The sequence below is a fragment of the Canis lupus genome, chromosome 26 (genome assembly GCF_048164855.1).
Source record: "Canis lupus baileyi chromosome 26, mCanLup2.hap1, whole genome shotgun sequence".
NCBI lineage: Eukaryota > Metazoa > Chordata > Mammalia > Carnivora > Canidae > Canis > Canis lupus.
Window position 1 is genome coordinate 22,127,698 of NC_132863.1, and position 19,379 is coordinate 22,147,076.

General features: G+C 46.9%; 2 protein-coding genes across 5 annotated transcripts in view; one reads left to right on the plus strand and one right to left on the minus strand.

The window, feature by feature from the left end:
- Positions 1–9,319, plus strand: part of ANGPT4 (angiopoietin 4) — a 59,446-nt gene extending 50,127 nt beyond the window's left edge. The window contains exon 10 of the mRNA XM_072800407.1: positions 8,923–9,319. The gene's annotated coding sequence lies outside the window, so the exon portion shown is untranslated. The remainder of the gene's footprint in view (positions 1–8,922) is intronic.
- Positions 9,320–13,842: 4,523 nt separating this feature from the next.
- Positions 13,843–19,379, minus strand: part of FAM110A (family with sequence similarity 110 member A) — a 146,151-nt gene continuing 140,614 nt past the window's right edge. For 3 of the 4 annotated variants that reach the window (XR_012018445.1, XR_012018443.1, XR_012018446.1), the window contains one exon: positions 13,843–15,437. The gene's annotated coding sequence lies outside the window, so the exon portion shown is untranslated. The remainder of the gene's footprint in view (positions 15,438–19,379) is intronic. The other variant, XR_012018449.1, reaches the window with a different exon arrangement.

The window sequence follows — 19,379 nt, forward strand, 5'->3', positions numbered from 1 at the left end:
AAATGAACAGAAGATACATGGCCTTTTATGACCTAGATGCTAAATCACATTTTAAAAGCATCACTTCCACCTATTCTACTGGCCAAAGCACTCAGATGAGCCCCAGCCCAGATCTGGGGAGTAGGATGTCCTAGACCCCACCTCTCAATGGGAAGAGTATCAAGGAATATACAACCTTTTAACTACACACACACACACACCCTACATTGGGTGGTAATGTGCCCATAAAAAGTCACACTTCTCAGACTTCTTTGATATTAAAGTAAGACATATGACTGAGGGATACCTGAGTGGCTCAGGGGTTTAAGCATCTGCCTTTGGCTCAGCGTGTGATCCTGAAGTCCCAGGATCGAGTCCCACATCGGGCTCTCTACACGGAGCCTGCCTCTCCCTCTGCCTGTGTCTCTGCCTCTCTTTCTCTGTGTGTGTGTGTCTCTCATGAATAAATAAATAAATAAAATCTTTTTAAAAAAAGACATGTGACTGGTATCTGGGCAATTATATGTAAGAAGAGATGTCAAGTCAGGAAAATAAGAAAGCTGACTTACTGGAGGTGGACCCTTGCCCTCCCTTTTTTCTTTTACCTGAGGTGCAGGTGTGATGGCTGGCACACCAGCAGCCTGGACCATGAGGTGAGCTGATAGACTAAAGCCACAAACTGGGCCAGAGGCAGAATGATGGAAGGAGCATGGAAACTTTGCAGAGCTGCCTCACCAGCCCTGTGAGAAACAGATTTTTATCTTCTTTAAGCTAGTGCTGTTTGGGGCTTAAAATCTTAAGCAATACACATTTTTTTTTCCCAGACAATGTGGGAAGATGTGAGATCTCAAGAAAGGCACCCAGAATGCTGCCTGGTGCTAACTCCATTGTGATTCTTCTACAAGAAATGATTTTTAGAGAATGAATTTGTTTGTAATGACCATTCTGGCCTTGCATCTTGGCTGATGGGATCTTCTCAGAACTCAAATAAAATCAGGTTATTCGCATGCTCAAAATCCTTCCATGGCTGCCCATGGCCACTAGACTCCAGAGTAAAGAAGAAAACTGAGCAGAGAGGTGAGGAGCATCTGACTCCTTGCTACCTTTCTGGACTCATCTCCCATGTTGCTTAATGCTGTTGGCATTTTGCTTTCCAAGATGAGCCTGCCTGTGCATGAGGACAAGAGAAATGCAGGGTCTGGAGATGATGTCGGTGTCTTGAACCAGCCCCCCCGCCCCCACCACTGCAGAAGCCAGCATCCCTGCAGACTTTTCAGCTCCTTGAACCAATGGAAGGTCTGGTTTTGCTCAAGCAATTCTGAGTTGGGTTTCTGTTACCTACAGAGTAAAGAAACCCAAATGGCACAAGAGCCCAGCTGTGAAGGGTTTCAGAAGTCAGCAGAGGATGTCAGGTGTCTGTTGTGGTCCTCCCCGGGCTTCACAACTAAGTCATGCTGTGGTGACCTGCCCTGAACAACTGTTCTCATCTTTTCTGAGATGAGAAATCACAAACAGGGGCATCTGGGTGGCTCAGTCAGTTAAGTGTCAACTCTTGGTTTCATCCCAGGTCATGATCTCAGGGTCATAAGATCAAGCCCTGAGTCAGGCTCAATGCTCAGCAGGGAGTCTGCTTGGGGTTTTCTCTCTCCCTTTCCCTCTGCCCCTCTGTCCCTCCCTACACTCGCCCACTCTCTCTCTCCCCCCCCCATATAAATAAATAAATCTCTTTTAAAAAATCACAAATAAGTACTTCCAGAGCCCCTGCTATGAGACACATCGTCCTCTAACTCACCATATGTGGAAACATTTATGGGTGATGCACATGCTTATTACTTTGACCATGGGGGTGGTTTCATAGGTGCACACATATGGTAAAACTTAACAAACGATTCACTTCAAGTATGTGCAGTTTATCACATGTCAATTTAACTTCAATAAAGCTGTTTAAAAGAACAAAAGTTACTGAATTAGACATTAGAGACAAGATACAGCTTTGTCTTCATGCCCAAAGTTCCTCATAGTGTCCACCAGACATGGAGGCTACTACCATTTAGAATTGAGAAAACACAATATTTCATTTAGTCCTCACAGCCCAGCATGTAATTGTCCCTGTTCTTTAAAGATTTTCTTTCTTTATTTGAGGGGGGAGCAGAGGGAGAGGGACAATCAGACTCCTTGCTGAGTGCACAGCCTGATGTGGGGCTTGATCTCAGGACCCCAAGATCATGACCGGAAGTGAAACCAGAGTCACATGCTTAACTAATTGAGCCACCCAGGTGCCCTGGTCTCTGTTCTTTATATTTATTTATTTATTTTGGATTTTATTTATTTATTCATGAGAGACACAGAGAGAGAGAGGCACAGACACAGGCAGAGGGAGAAGCAGCCCCCATGCAGAGAGCCTGACATGGGACTTGATACCAAGTCTCCAGGATCACATCCTGGGCTGAAGGCAGCGCTAAACCACTGAACCACCTGGGCTGACCTCCCTGTTCTTTAAATGAGAAAATGAGATAAAATGACTTGCTTTAATTTTTCCATTCTCTCCTGATGCCTTATAAAACACCTCACAGAACTGTAATAACTGATCCAATGTGGCAGAGGTATGAGAATTAGCAAATAATGACCACAAATAGTCCATGTGGCATATAAGTACTATTTTTACTGATGTCAGTTAAGCTTGAGGAAGAAAAGAACTAACCAAAGTTGCTATCAAAGGGATGCTTCTGGGCAACCCCTGTCCCAGGGGTCATGGAGTAGGAGGAGCCTTCAGTTCTCTGACCGGGATGGCCCACATTCAAAGGCCTTTCTGAGGACTCACTGCCTTCAGGCTACGGACCCCAGCACCCCTGTGTGGGTGGCAGGTTTTACTAGGTTCCTGTGATGCTATGGTTTATAATAAGAAACATATAGATTTGGTCTTCATCTCCATTTCTGGCACACAGTTCCTAAATGCTTGGAATTTCCTGAACAATAAGAGCCATGAGAGTATCTTCTGTTATATTTGGTCGGTTGTCATTGGTTCCTGAAAATGCTCTCCAGCCCTGATGGTGAAAGGAATTTCTCTTTACTCACCTGTTTGTTAATGAGGTGACTCTCTCGGAAAGCACCAAGGCTGGGAGCTGGTTGCCAGGGGAACCAAAGCAGACCCGACTTTCAGGCCCCACCTCCAAGCAGTGGGCAGTGGTGGGAGCTGGGGGTGGAATCCTTGGCCAATAGCCAATGATTTCATCAATCGTGCTTATGTAATGAAGCCTCTATGAAAAGCTCAAAGGGGGTGGCCCGGGGGTGGCCTGGCTCAAAGGGGGTGGCTCAAAGGGGGTGGCTCAAAGGGGGTGGCTCAGCGGTTTAGCGCCGCCTTCAGCCCAGAGCGTGATCATGGAGACGGAAGACAGGAGATGGAGTCCCATATCAGGCTCCCTGCATGGAGCCTGCTTGTGTGTCTGCCTCTCTCTGTGTCTCCCATGAATAAGTAAATAAGATATTAAAAAAAAAAAAAGGACAGGGTTTGGAGAGCTGCGGGGTTGGTGAACACATGGAGGAGCAGGTTGTGTGGCACACCCCAGGGAACATGGAGGTCCGCGCCCATCCCACATACTCTGGCATCTTTTCCAGGTTCCTGACTTGTACCCTTTTATAACACACAGGTAATCTAGTAAGTAAACAGTTTCCCTGAGTTCTGTGAGCTGCTCTAGCCAATTAGTCAAACCTGAAGAGGGAGCCTTGGGAACCTCTGTTTTATAGCCGGTTTTCAGAAGCATGTCGAGCTTGAAGCAAGTGAAAGAAGAGTGGTCCTGTGTGTCAGAATGGACTTCAGTTGTGGGACACCCAGCTGGTGTCGCAGAAGCTCTTGATGCCTGGAAAACCCTCAGAAGTTCTTGATGCCTGGAAAACCCGCACGTCTGGGCTCAGAAGGGAAGTGGTGTTGCAGTGCAGTGCTGAGAGCCCAGGGGCCTCACACGAGTGTGGCTTTCCTTTCCAGCTCCCCACAGCACCCCCACCCAGGCAGCCTGGCACCGGGACCATGGTCTCAGGTATTCTTGACTCCCAAGTGCCTGGGGGAAGTTCTCACTGTGAGACCTGCATCCTCTTTCCTCCAGATTCTCCATCCCCCAAGCTGTCCCAGGTCACAAGAGTAGCTTCATCCCAGAGGCCAAGACCTGGAGCTATGCTGGCCCTCCTACCCCATCCACTTCACCTACTGCCCACCTCCCTCCGGCCCGGCCCCTGAACCCTCCCCAGCCCAGTGTTTCAGCCTTGAGGGCCCAAAGAATATGAGGACGCAGTTACTCAATGTGACCCCAGAAGTCACACAGTTGGCCCAGAATGGTCAAGAATTTGTGCTTCTCTTTTCCATGCATTCATTGCACACACCCACACATAGAAATGGAGATCCATAAATCCATGTGTCTGACACCTGCCTCGGGATAATCACATGCATATGCATAATACCGAGGACAAGCCCACAGCAGCCCATAGGCTGTCAAAAGAGCTGGAGGACTTAATAATGCACAACCACAAGGGCGCCTGGGTGGCTCAGTCCATTAAATGTTTGCCTTCAGCTCAGTTCATGATCCCAGGATCCCAGGATCTGCTCAGCAAAGAGCCTGCTTCTCTCTCTTCCTCTGCTGTTCCCCCCTACTGTGCTCTCTTTCTCTCTCTCTCTTCCTGTCAGATAAATAAATAAAATATTTTTTAAAAATAATGCACAACCACTCTATATCTATGTGACCATGGGCAAGCGACACACCTTCTCTGTGCCTCATGTCCTCTCCATTAACAAGCTTGTAATAAGACCTGCCTGTGGGGCCATTGGAGGAGTGAATCAATGCACAGGGCTCTTCGTGTGTGTCTTGTCGTGGATCCCTTTGGCATCTAGTGAAATCATGAAGCCCTTCTCAGAATGCTGTTTTCAACTGCTTGAAAAAAAAATACATTGGATTATGAAGGAAACAAATTATATTAATTAAAAACATGATCCTCAAAATACTTCTAAAGAACACAGTTGTACTACAGTCCTAGACATGCTTTTTTGTGAACATATAACTAATAAGCTCTAGCAGTCTCAAGATCTCACAAGCACTCTAGTTGCAAAGTAATGATGAGTACTAACCATATTTTCAGATATCCATAATCACTATGGTAGGATATGAAAGTAGCTATGATTTCTAATGGTGGCCAAGTCCCAGGCACTGCTGACACTACTATGGCTTGTGTCTCATGTTCATAATTGAAGGAATTGCTGAATTTAATTACAGGTGAATGAAGATGAATCCCATTCATAGGCCCCAGTATGACCTCAAGTTAAGAATCCTTGGATTAAGGGGCGCCTAGGTGGCTCAAGCGGTTGAGCATCTGTCTGCAGCTCAGGGCGTGATCCTGCGTCCTGGCATGGAGTCCTGCATCAGGCTCCCTTCAGGGAGTCTCTTCTCCCTCTGCCTATGTCTCTGTCTCTCTCTCTGTGTCTCTCATGAATAAATACATAAAATCTTAAAAAAAAGACATATAAAGTGCTTAGAACAGCACCTAGTAGATAGCAAGTGCTTGATAAATATTATCATTACTATATCTTATTAGCAATATAATCCATTTGTGTATATATTTTTTAAAGATTTTATTGAGGTGATCCCTGGGTGGCTCAGTGGTTTGGCGCCTGTCTTTGGTCCAGGGTGTGATCCTGGAGTCCTGGGATCGAGTCCCGCATCGGGCTCCCAGCATGGAGCCTGCTTCTCCCTCTGCCTGTGTCTCTGCCTCTCTCTCTCTCTCTCTCTCTCTCTCTCTCTCTCTCTCTATATATATATATATATATATATAAAATGAATAAATAAAATCTTTAAAAAGTAATAAAATAAAAATTAAAAAAATAAAGATTTTATTTATTTATTCATGAGAGACACACAGAGAGAGGCAGAGACACAGGCACAGGGCGGAAAAGCAGGCCCCATGCAGGAAGCCCGATGCGGGACTTGATCCCGGGACCTCAGGATCACGCTCTGAGCCAAAGCAGACACTCAACAACTGAGCCACTCAGGCATCCCAATTTGTGCATATTTAATACTGAAACTGAGATTTAGATATTGTTAGTAGAATATGTAAATAGGAAAGGAAAAACTTCTGGGATGAGAGAAGTACTTAAAGATACAGCCCAATTTGAGCAAGAATGAGCTTCTGGCTCCAACTTGAATAATATCTGGAGATCTTTAGGGAGCAGGAATCCTCCCAGACCTACCAGCATTAACTTCAATTGAGAAAGAGAGAGCAGCCCCGACATCTGGCTTGGATGTGATCAGCTGAGCCTGATCCTCACGGGCACCAGCTGATGTCTTGTTGAATAGAAACAAGAAACAGAAACAGACAAGGTATTCTGTGCCCGATGAACCAAGACAAAAAGCCAGACCACTCTGTAATCATGTCTGAACAAAGACAAAACTTGACCATCTCCAGGCCACCAAAATGACAGCACAGGCCCCTACCCTGGCAAATACAGTGACTGCGGCCCCTATAGGACTCACTCAGAGCCTTAGCCCTACTCGAGTCTGGCTTCTCACCAGGAGAATGTTGATTGGGAGCCCAACTGTGGAACTACTACTCCCACTTCCTGAAAGCACGTAACCTCAAGAGAAACTGACTTCCTTAAACTCTCCTCAAGATTGCCTAACGCAAGCCCAGATCCTCCAAGAAGCCTTTTCTTTTTTTGTTGTTTTTAAGATTTTATTTATTTATTCATAAAAAACATAGAGAGAGGCAGAGACATAGGCAGAGGGAGAAGCAGGCTCCCTGAGACGGAGCCCCATGTGGGACTCGATCCAAGACCCTGGGATCGCGACCTGAGCCAAAGGCGGATGCTCAACCACTGAGCCACCCAGGTGCCCCTAAGAAGCCTTTTCCTACACGCTCTTCCTTAGACACCTCAGAGCTCCCCACAGTGTGCATTCTCTCTTGCTGCAATGAGTCGTCGGCCCAACTTGCCTGACTCCCAGGGCGCTCCCAGTGGTGGTCAGCTGGTGGACATGGACAGAGAAACACTTGTTTGTGTATACTCATAAAATGGGCTCTCGGCTCCTTATGCTTATAGTTCTCAAAGAACTGGGGGCAGCTAGCTGGCTTAGTTGGTAGAAAGTATGACTCTTCATCTCAATGTTGAGTTCTAGCCCCACATTCGGTGTGGAGCATACTTAAAGAAAAGAAAAAATCTGAACACAGTTCTCAAACAGCTAAAATTTGGGACAAAACTACAAATTAAATACTAACACACTACAAAAATACTTATTATTGTCATTATTAATCCATCCAAACAATTATATGTACTAATCCTGTCTCACTCATTCATATTTCACCATCTCCCATGAAATCAATTCTGTGTCCATATAGGGTCAGGTTCAACATCATGTAACAGAAAACTCAAAAGCCATAGACTTACAAAAGAAAGTGGTTTCTGTAAGTCCTCCATTATGCATGGGACTTTAACTAACAAAGGATTTGCTCATGACTCCGTGGGTTGGCAGTCTGGACCAGGCTCAGTGGAAACAGCTTGTGTCCATCTCCCATTTGCAATCAGCTGTGGTGAAAGGCCTCCCTCCTGTGGCTGCTTGCTGGCTATAGGCAAGGGGAGTGGAGGTAATTGGGCCACATACCCTCTCATCTTTGAAGGCTGGCCGGGTTGCCCCCATGGTAGTCTCAGAGTCCCGAGTCCCTGGAGCAGTAAGCCCTCATGCGCAAGGCCTTTTCAAGCTTTGACCTTTTCTCATTGACCAAAGCAAGTCACAAGGCTCAGCCCGGATTCCAGGGACTCAGATATTGATGAGGGAAGCTGCAAAATCACATTGCAAGAGGGGTGAGTATACAGGAATGGGAGGTATTCGAGATCACTACTGTAAAATACCTACCTCAGTTTGTTTTCCTCTCATGTCAAAAACTCTGGGGAGCCAACTGGAAAAAACCTCAATGACCAAAGTTGGAACAATTTGAGCGAAAACATAAAGTTGTTTTGAGTTATAACCCAAAGAATAAAGTAAATATCTCTGAGTCCATTCTGAAGCATGGATATATTCAGATATGATATTTATTGTATCAAATAAATGATTGAGTAAATTAGTAGATAGATGGATAGATGATAGATAGATAGATAGATAGATAGATAGATAGATAGATAGATGATAGATAGATAAAATAAATCTCTTGTGCAGAAAAATTCCAAGTAATTTATGTAAGATACTCCATCCTTAAGAAAGAGAAAAAAAAACTCCCCACGCCTTAGTGTGGGCTGCACATAGTGACCTGATTCCAAAGAGCACTGCATGGAAAGAAAGAAAAAAGAGTGACTTTACAGTAGAGAATCTGACAGTGATCAAAGTTCAGGTTCATACTAATAAGTCATGATGGCAGTATCTACCTTTGAGAGGATGTGAGAATAGCCACTTTATCTCTGAGGTCTTCCTCCCCAAACACATTCTTCTGGTCTAATCGTCAGAAAATCTTCAGACAAACCAGGCACAACATACCTGACCATTTCTCCTCAAAACTGTCTAGGTCATCAGAAACAAAAACAAAAAACCTGAGAAACTGTCATAGCCAAGAAAAGCCTAAGAAAAGATGACAACTAAATATAATGTGGTATCTTAGATAAGATCCTAAAACAGAAATAAAGGACATTTAGGAAAACCTGAGGAAATCTGAATGAAGTATGGAATTTTTTTTAGTTAATAATATGTAACAGTATTGGTTTTAATTGGTACCATACCAGTATAAGATGCTAATAATAGAGGAAACTGGATGTGGGCTACATAGAAACTCTGTGCTATCTTTGCAATAATTGTGTGAATCAAAAGCTATTGTAAAAAAATTAAAAGTGTATTAAAAAAGAAGTCTGAAAGACAAATCCAGGCCAGGACTGATGCAGTCTCTACGGTCTACGGTATGATTAACATCTCCCATTCTCTCTAGTTTCGCGTTGCTTCATTCTTACCTTGTGGCTTCATCCTCAAGATCAATTCTGGATCCAAAACGGCTGCTGGGGCTCCAGCCATAATGCCTGAGTCCCATGTAGGAAGAAGGAGAAAGAAGGGCGAGTCGGCTTTCTACCAGCTGCATCAGTGTCTTCCAAGGATATTTCCCAGAAACCTCACCTAACAACTTCGAACCATTGCCCACCAGTAGCTGCAAGAGAGGTTGAGAATGTAGTCTTCTCGGGGATCCCTGGGTGGCGCAGCGGTTTGGCGCCTGCCTTTGGCCCAGGGCGCGATCCTGGAGACCCGGGATCGAATCCCACGTCGGGCTTCCGGTGCATGGAGCCTGCTTCTCCCTCTGCCTGTGTCTCTGCCTCTCTCTCTCTCTCTCTCACTGTGTGCCTATCATAAATAAAAATAAAAAAAAAAAAAGAGAATGTAGTCTTCTAACTGTATACATTGCAACTGAAATAAAATCAGGGTTTGGTCAACAAAGAAAAAGGAGAGAAGGGAATTCCATAGGAAACTGGCAGCCTTTCAGGTGCTCTTAGAATTCCATTTAGGGATGAGGAAAAAAATGAACTTTACAGAAATCGAGGGACTTGCCCATAGTGTGAGGACCAGGCAAGGATTTGCCCCCAGAAGTCATATCTCTTAAGCCCATGGCCTTAACTATGGAGGCACTGATGCTGCCACAGCGTCAGTGTAACAACATTAATTCAGCAATAAGGATGATGTTGCTTTGCTAAACCTGAATTGCCACTTGCAGTGTGAATGTGGGACACTCAGCCATGCTGCCATTTCTGTGGATTCGTCACATGCTACTGCCCAACTCCATGTGCCAATGACATTATTCTCCCACTACCTGGCTCTATTTCACCCACAGTGAAAATTCCTTCCCACCCTCTACCTCTGCATCATCTGGCCTTCACTTAGCAGGAATTCATCTTTACATATCAAAGCCATCTCTGCCCTCTTCTCACCCCTCAGACCTGGCGACAGTGGTAGAGCACAGCAGTCAAGATCACAGGCTCTGGACTCAGCCTGAGTTCAAATCTTGGCTGTGCCCCTTGCTCGCTGTTGACCTTGTTGTAAGTTACATAACCTCTCTGTGCCTCAACTTCCTGATCTGTAAAATGGGGATAAATAGTCCCTATCTTATAGGGTTGTTGTGAGGGTGAAATGACTGCTACATGAAAAGTGCAAAGAACAGTGCCCGGCCCCAAATTAGTTCTCAGTAAATGTTATTCCATGGTGCCAACGTGATCTCAAGCCCAAATACAATCTCAGGTAGGACTCACCTGTGGCCATGCAGATGATACATGAGATGCTTGAGTTACATTTCTAGGGCTATCACCAAAATGAAATCAAACAATTTAAAAATCCCTCTAGAGAACTCCTTAACCACCATCCTCATAAGTCCCCATATATCAGCTTGAAAACACTGATTTAGAGCAAAAAGCATGGGAATTTGGGACTCCTGGGTGGCTCAGTGGTTGAGCGTCTACCTTTGGCTCAGGTCATGATCCTGGGGTCTTGGGATCAAGTCCCACATTGGGCTCCCAGCAGGGAGCCTGCTTCTCCCTCTGCCTGTCCCTGCCTCTCTCTATGTGTCTCATGAATAAATAAATAAAACCTTTAAAAAAAAAGATGGCATTTCAGATCTGGCTCAGATCATTCTGCCATGAACGTGTGGTGTGACATTGGAAAAGCCCCTGTCACTCTCCGGAATCAGTTTGCTTGGCAACCAAATGGGACATTGACACTATTGCAGAGCCAAATGTGACAATTACTTGTGATCTGTGACTTACTGGCAGGCCTGAGGTTCGTCTGGGGGAAACAGATTCTGCTACTAATTACGGAAGAGCTGCCTACTCCAAGAACTGCTCCCCTTCAGGGCTGGGATTTGAGGGACCCAGGAGCTCTCCAGTGTCTGTCCTAAACCTGCTGTGTGGCTCTAAGTAAAGCTCTCCCTCTCTCTGGTCCTGTTTCCCCATCTGCTCCTCGAGGTGTCCCTTGGTTCCATCCCACTGGACCACACAGGGAGGCTAAATGATTTGCCTAAAGTCACATGTGAAGAACCAGACTCTGATTCCAGTGCTCTTTCTGCACAGAAGTACCCCAAACTACCTGCATGGACCAGAGGGGTTACTACTCCATCCCACAGTCTGCCCTCAACACCCACTAAGGCTCTGTCCCCCTCAGTCACCACATTGGCCAAGGGGAGTTAGGTGACAAACATCAGAAAGTGACTAACCAAGAAGCCCAGCAGTGGATTTACAGGAAGGAGTCCCCAGAATGAGGAAAGAACAAGCCCCCAGCATGACTACTCAGGCATCTGTAGGGGCCCCAGTGGCAGAGCCTGTGGCTGTCCTCTCTAAGGCACTGGCCAGGATGACACATCTCCAACCACCCTCTGTCTGTACGCCTTCCATTTGAATGTCAAACTCCCAGGAGAGACTCTGACCTGCCCAGCCTGCAGTCAGGTGTCTGTACCATCAGGAAGTCAGTTGTGAGAGAGGCCAGCAGGCTTAATTCAAACGTGGTCAGTGGGGACATTGCAGTGATGTCCACTGATTTGTGCCTATGACACACATTCTCACCTCCAAGCATTTGCACAAAACTATTGCTAACCCTCTAGAGAAAAATGAGGCAATTCCCAGAACTGGGAACAGAAATGGATGTGCATTTTTGTTTCCCAAAACCTGCCTGGGGGTTTAGCGTTTATAAACACTGTGATACTTGGGGACTGCTTTTAGATGGTGCAGGGCCAGAGAGTTGGGGGGGGAAAGAATGAGTTTTGTTTGACCAGAAATATAAGCAGGCCTGGCCCAGCCCACAAATTTTTGGCTCCAAGGAAACTAAACTTCAGTCTCTAACCTGTTGCCCCTTCCAGCAGGCACTCAGAACAAAAATGATGATGATGATTTCATGTAATGGTAGGAATGATGACTAGCTCCATTTTACAGGTGAGAAGACTAAGGCTCAGAGGGCTTAAGTGACTTATCCAAGGTCACAGCTAGTTAGAGGCAGAACCAGCATTTGAATCCCAAAATGGCCAACTTTTAGAGCTACAAGGGCTCCCAAACACATTTAGGGCACAAGATCATTTGGCAAATGGGGAAATCAAGGCTCACAAGAAGGTAGAGTTTGGGGGCATGTACTTGTGCATCTACAGTGCCCCCATCAAGAGTTTCATGTACCTTAGCTCACGGACTATCTGGAGGAGAGCATTCCTGCTCCCAGTTTACAGATTGGACACTGCAGCTCAGCAAAGAGGCACCCCTTGACCAGAGTCCTGTTGCTGGTGAGTAGCAGGGCTTGGATCCTAACCATAGTCCCTCTGACCTAAGCCTGTGCTTTGTCCTTCTCACCTGGGATCTCAGATTTGGGCCTGGCTTCCGCTCCCTTGAGTCCTGTTCTGCTGTGGGGGTGAGAGCTCTGCCTCCTGGCCATCTGGCTTGGCCTAGCAGAGAGCCTGCCTGAGCTTGCTGCCCCAGGGGCTCAGGGCATTCAGTGGGTGGCCAGCAGCCGGCTCTCTGGGGGGCCAGTGCCCTGACGGGGGAGGTGTTGGCAGAGGGGCTAGTACCGCAGCCTCCCAGGAGACGAGAGGCTGGGCCTGGTGGGGCCTCTAATGCTGGGGCAGCTTCTGCTGCCTAATGGCATCTCCTTGCAAGAACCAGTGCTGAAGTGCTAGTGGTTCTCTGGGCCTCAGTTTCCCCATCTGTACATGAGAAGGTTGGACTCATGGTTGCTAAGGACCTTTTTAGCTCTGAAATTGTAGGATTCTAGGATGCTTGTATCAGTCACCTATTGCTGAGTAAACATTATCACAAACATCATCACCAAAAACCACAACCTTACAGTTTCTGTAGATCAGAAGTCCAGGCATGGCATAGCTGGGGTCTCTACTCAGGGTCTCTCCAGGCTGAAATCCAGCAGTCAGCTGGGCTTTGTTCCTTTGTGAAGGCTCAGGGTCATTCGGGTGGCCAGCAAAGTTCAGGTCCTTGTGGTTGCCGGTCTGAGGCATACATTTCCTTGCTGGTTACTGGCTGGGGCAGGAGTCACTCTCAGCTCCTAGAGGGCACCTCAGATTCCATCACCCTTCATGTCCCCTTTCCCTCACCTCCCACATCCAATACTTGCCCTGTTGGCTCCACTTTCTGAGCAGATCCAGAATCTGACCATCCTCACCCTCTGCCCACTCTAGCCCAGTCTGGCTCCTTCATCTCCGGCCAGGACTGCTGCAGTACCCTCCTCATTGGCCTCCCTACTTCTTCCCTTACTGCTTGCAGCCCATTCTCCACTCAGCAGCCTGACATGGGAGAAGATGTTCAAATACAAGTCTGATCCCGTCCCACCTCTGCTCAGAAACCTCCCATGGGTTCTCAGGGTAAAAGCCAACGTCCTCACCATGACCTACAGGCCTCAGCCCATCCAGCCCTGTTACACACTGACCCTGCATTCTAGCCCTCTCTCCCTCACTTCATTCCCACCATCCTGGCCTCCACGCTGTTCCTCAAACACAGCAGGTACATCCTCTGCCCAGTTCCTCTGCTGACAACAGTCTTATCCATGAGGCTCCCCTTGCCTCTTTCCAGTCTCTACTGAAATGGTATCTGGTTGCTGAAGCCTGCCCACAATCCGGGATGCCTGGGTGGCTCAGGTCATGATCTTGGGGTCGGGCTCCCTGCTGAGCAGGGAGCCTGCTTCTCCCTCTCCCTCTCCCCCTGATCATGTTCTCTCTCCCTCAAATAAATAAATAAAATCTTTAAAAAATAAAAAATTAAAATTAAAAAACAAAAGCACAATCTATGTTTCTAATAAAGTTAAATATACACTTACCACCAGGCCCAGCAACTCTACTCCTAGGCCTTTGCCCAAGAGAAATGCAAGTATATGTACACACAAAGATCTGTACAGGGATGTTTATAGCAGCTTTATTTCTAAAAGCCAAAAAGTGAAAACAACCTAGATGTCCATCAATAGGCTAGATGAATAGACAAAACATTGGTCGTCATTTGTACCACAGACTACTCAGCAATACAAAGAGACAGACGCACAACAACATGGGTGAATCACAAACGTATTACACTGAGTGAAAGAAGCTAGATGCCATCTCCAGGAACCACAGAAAAGACAAGTCCAATCCTTTTTCATGAAGGAAAACTGACCAGCAGTTTCGCAGATGGGAAGCGGGGTGGGAGTCACGATGGACTACAAAGAGGCAGGAGGGAACTTTCTGGGATGGTAGAAATCTTTAGAACCCATCTGTAGAGGTGGATACACAGATGTATATAATTGTCAAATTTCATCAAACCACATATCCAAAATGGGTCAACATTGTTGTATGTCGATTATATATCATTAGAAAAGAAAAAAACCTAGAATCCCCCCACCCCAATTCTCTTTCTGGCTTCATTTTCTCCAGCACATTTCCACCCTTGCATGCATTGTTTTTCTCCCCACTAGAATGTCAACAGCACAGGAGCAGGAACTTTTGTTTTGTTCTCTGCTCTATCTTCAGTGCCTTGAAGAGTATGGAGCATATTGTAGGTACTTACTAAATATTGGATGGATGGATGGATGGATGGATGGATGGATGGATTGGATGGATGGACGGACTGATGGATGGATGGATGGATGGATGGATGGATGGATGGATAAATAGATGGATGGATGACACATGGATGGATTTAGTCCCTGAAGGCTCAGAGCTAGTTAATGGGAATGGCTGTTGAAAGTATCCACACACCCACCTGGAAGCTGCCAGACAAACACCAGACCAGTAGGGCCTGTGAGACTGTGGGAAGTGTCATCATTCCATCCGGGGCTGCGTCATCACTCAGGTATTTGGACAACGCCATCCTGGAGCTGTGTCATACCCACCACCAACCCTGGAAGGCTGCCCAGCTCAGAACCTGATGCCCATTGGTTGGCGTTTCCCGTGGGCGCTGTGCGTGTGGAAACCAAAATATTACCGTAGAGGGTGGAGCCACAAAATGAAGCTGGGCAAAACCCAGAATGTGGCCTGTGGTTACTCTAGGCGAGGGGATAGGGACTAGACGTGCAGGTCTGATGTCTTTCTGTTTCAGATGTCTTGTTTCTGCTGTATTTCCCTGTTTTAAACTTCTTTCTTTTCTTCTGCATAGGTAACACATTCACAGGGTTCAAAATTCAAAAGTTACAAAAGTGCGGACGTGAGTCCCCCTCCACCTCTGGCTCCAGCCAGCTGCTTCCCCCACAGCAGCCACCATGCAGTGCTCACTGTGTAACTCTCCAGGGAGAGTTTATGCCAGCAGGAGAGTACGTGGACAGCTATTCCAGTTTCCAAAAACAGTAGCACACCGTGCATGCCGTCCTACACCTTGCTCGTTCACCAAACCAGGCATCTTGCCATCCCACGTCACAAACACTCACGGCATCTTTTCTGTGGCTGCCTGGGATTCCATTGTGTGGCTGGGACCAAGTGGGTTCACCCACTTCTCGCTGATGGCTGTTTTCAATTGTTCGCTGTTACAAATAATGACGAAATAAATAACATTATATACACTTTGTACAGGGGTATTTTTACATGTAAATAGTGACTTACCTACATTTAAGCAATGAGAGAATTACCTACTGATTTTTGAGATTTTTTTAAAAGATTTTATTTATTCATGAGAAACAGAGAGAGAGAGGTAGAGTCACAGGCAAAGGGAGAAGCAGGCTCACCACAAGGAGCCCGATGTGGGACTCGATCTCGGGACTTCAGGATCATGCCCTGAGCCGAAACCAGATGCTCAACCACTGAGCCACTGAGGTGTCCCTGATTTTTGAGATCTTGATTCTCATGAGAACTTGGAAGCTTTGGTCCCACTGAGCCCACATTTGGGGTGCGGGGGTACTCATGGGCTGGACCAAGCCCCTCTGCGCCTGGGGCTGGGGCAGGCCCTCTCCATTCACACTGCCCCACCCCATTTTGCCAAGAAGAACACCAAGACCCAGACACAGAGTGACACACCTGCCTGAATAAACACTACTGGATCTCAAGGAGCCCGGGGGGTGGGGGTGAATGCTGGGGTCTCGACAACCCCCCACTCACCTCCCTCCCTGCCTCTGCCCTCCCTGGCCATGTGACATTGGTACATGGATTCACTTTCCTGAGGCTCCTTTGAAGTCCACTTTACAGTGGCACTCTCTGCCAGGAATGAGAACTTTGTTCCGTGCTGGACACACAGTAGGTGCTTGGGGCCTCATAGATGTGCATTAGTTGGTTTGTTGATGTGGTTCTTCCAATGGTTTAAATACTTAAAACTGGCAACTAATTAATTTTTTAAATTAGTCAACGCATAAAGTTAGGCCTGATAATGTCCAGGATTAAGGAATTTATCCTCATGATGGACACAGAGGTGGAGGAATGGGGAGACCCAACAGTCCAGGTAGGAAGTAGTTAGGAGGGTGAGATTTGAACCCTGGAGCCTGGCTTTAGGTGATACTAACCACCACCCCTAATTAAAGACCAGAGACCCAGGGGCTAGCAGTGAAGGAAGGGGACAGGTAATAAAGCCCAATGGCAGTCATGCCACCCCCAGCACACACATATAAGCACACATGCGTGCTTACACACACACACACACACACACACACACACACACACATTCTGGCAGGGCAGGACTGGGCCAGACCTGGGTTCCATTACTAACTGCGCTACGTGCGAGCCTGTAACCTCCAATGAGGCAGCTGTCCTCTCTGAGCCTCGGTGTCCCCAATGGTAAGGCCCCTACTGTGCAGGGTGCAATTAGACACAGACCAAGAAAAAGTTCTGTGAGCTGCAAAGGCTGCAAGCATGTAGAGGATTAAGGGATTTAGCCTGCCAGTGGACTCTGAGGGAGGAGGGATAGGTGGGGAGGGGGGTTGGGGACATCCAACAGGCCCGGTTTGCCCTTAAGAACCTCTCGGGGCTGCCTGGCCCAGCTGTCAGGAAGCTGCGATCCCAGCCCAGCGCCAGGCTGGCAGGCTCCAGACAGAGCCCCCTGGCTCCAGCTAGATGCCATAGTCAGGGTAGGGGCCAACCTAGAGGCTGGACTAGGCTATTTTCATCCCCAGGAGGGCCAGGGAGAGGGCTCCAGCTCCCTTCCTCCCCCACAGGGCCCTGTTGCCTCCACAGAACCTGCCTGGAGACCAAAATGCCGCACAGCACAGCCAGGGAAACCAAGGAACAGAAAGGTTAATAGTTATCAAGGTCACCCAACTGGGGCTTGAACCCAGACATCCTAATTTCCAGAAGCCAATTCCTTCCTAGATGCCATTCGCTCACTCCTCTACTCCTTTTTTCTTTCATCTAACAAATATTTGTGGACTACCTACTTACTGCTTCCCAGGGACCCGTAGCCTAAGTCAAATCCTTGCTTCCTGGAGCTGCGTTCTAGTAAGAGACAGAGGCAAGAAATAGGTCACATGGCCTCTGTTTACTGTGAGTCAGGGGCTGATATGTATTTTTTCTAGCAAGAAAAATAAACCAGGATAGGGAACCAGTGACTTCTGGATGCTGATGGTTTAGGTAGAGAGGGCAGTAAGTGGGTGGGTCAGAGAAGGTCTCTCTGAGGAGGTAACATGTAAGCAAAGACCAAAATGAAGTAAGAGAATGAGTTATATGGATATTTGGGGTAGGATACACACTGGCAATGGAAGCAGCAAGTGCAAAGGCCCTGAGGTAGGAATGTGTCTGATGTGTTCCCAGAACATCATGGAGGCAGGGTGGCTATAGAGAGTAGGTAAAGGGGAAGTGAGAAAGGTAACAGGAATACAGGTCATGATGGCCTTGTAAAGCATAGTTAGACCTATGGGTTTCATTTCAGTCTGTCTAGCAAGATCGACCCTCACATTGTTCAAAGGCTCTCATCACCCTGCATGGTCTGGCCCTTGTACTCCAGGTTCAGCCCCATTCACCTTCTCTCTGTTTCTAGAATCTACCCTCACCACAGGGCCTTTGCACAAATGGTTCCTTCAATCTGAAATGCTTTTCCATTCCTATCCCCTCTTCTGTTTAACTCCCACCTATCCTTCATATCTCAGCTCAAATAGCTCAGGCTTCCAAACCTCCCTGGTCAAGTCAGCAATCCCTCCTTCCTTCCAGGACCTAATTTCAGTGACCATAAAATTATTGGGATGGCCAATTAAGATCTGTCCTTAACCAAGACTGAGCTTTCCAAGGGCGGGTGTTCTGGTTAATTTTGCTCACTATGGTGTCGCAGGGTGTGCCTCACGCTAACAAATATGTGTTGCATTAATGAACAAATGAATGGCACAGGCACTTTACAAAGATTGTCTCCTTTCATCCAGTTTGTGAAGCTCAGAGAGGTGAGGTAGCTTGACCAAGGACAGATAGTAAGTAGGAGGCAGCACCACGAAATCCAGGTTTCTCTGATTGCACAATTGGGTACTTTCCCTTGGCACACATAGGTCATGCTAAATTGAAAAATGGCTGTAATCATTCCTCCACGCTTGTCCTCATGCCCTTTTGCAATGTGACTAAGAGATGGAGTTTATCTCTCAACTCCTTGAATCTGACTCAGCCACATCACTTTGTCTAGCCAATGGGACATTAGTAATCACAACACAAGCAGAGTCTTTCCAAAGCTTGTGTGCATTGGAGCTTGCTTGTCTTCTCTTGCTCAACGTGGTACTCCAAGATTACCATGTGAATGGGCCCAAGCTGGCCTCATGGGGGTGAACCTCATGGAGGTGACTGGAAGCACCCCCCAGCCTGCCAACTGCCAGACATGTGGATGAAGCCCTCTGAGACCAGCTGACTGCAACCACATGAGTGGGCTTAGGTAAGACCAGAAGAACCACCCAGCTGAGGCCAGTCCAAATTACCAATTGAAGAATTGTGGACAAATAAATTGTCTTAGGCCACTAGGCTTAGGGAGATTTGTTATGCAGCAAAAACTAACTAATACACATAATCGGTGAATATACACTGTGGAGACAACACCCATACACATACACATATGCACGTAAGTGTATGTAAATGGCCTCCTACAGGTAATCTGTCAGCACCCACATAGACATACCCCTTACAGGTCACCTGCAGAAGATATTCCCAGCCATCACCCAACCCCACACACACCTCTATTCAGACCACTATTCAGGTTCACATGTCAATGTAAATATATTCTGGGAATGGGTAAGTCAACAATACCCAAGCTCTACATCCCTGGTGCTGTCCAGCACAATATAGGGCATGGAAAAGGACTCAGCAGCCTTTAGTTGAACAAAGGGATACATAAAGTAAAAGCGCAAAATGAGCCAGAGGTTGGCACAGTGAACAGATGGTGCTGAGAGATCCTCATGGGTACATAGAAAGGCCTGGCAGTGGGGGTCACAGCTTCAGTTTTTATCCCTCTTAGAGACCCACCAGCAGGGACATGCAGGGGATGCTCACAAATGCTTATATTACAGATTGTACAT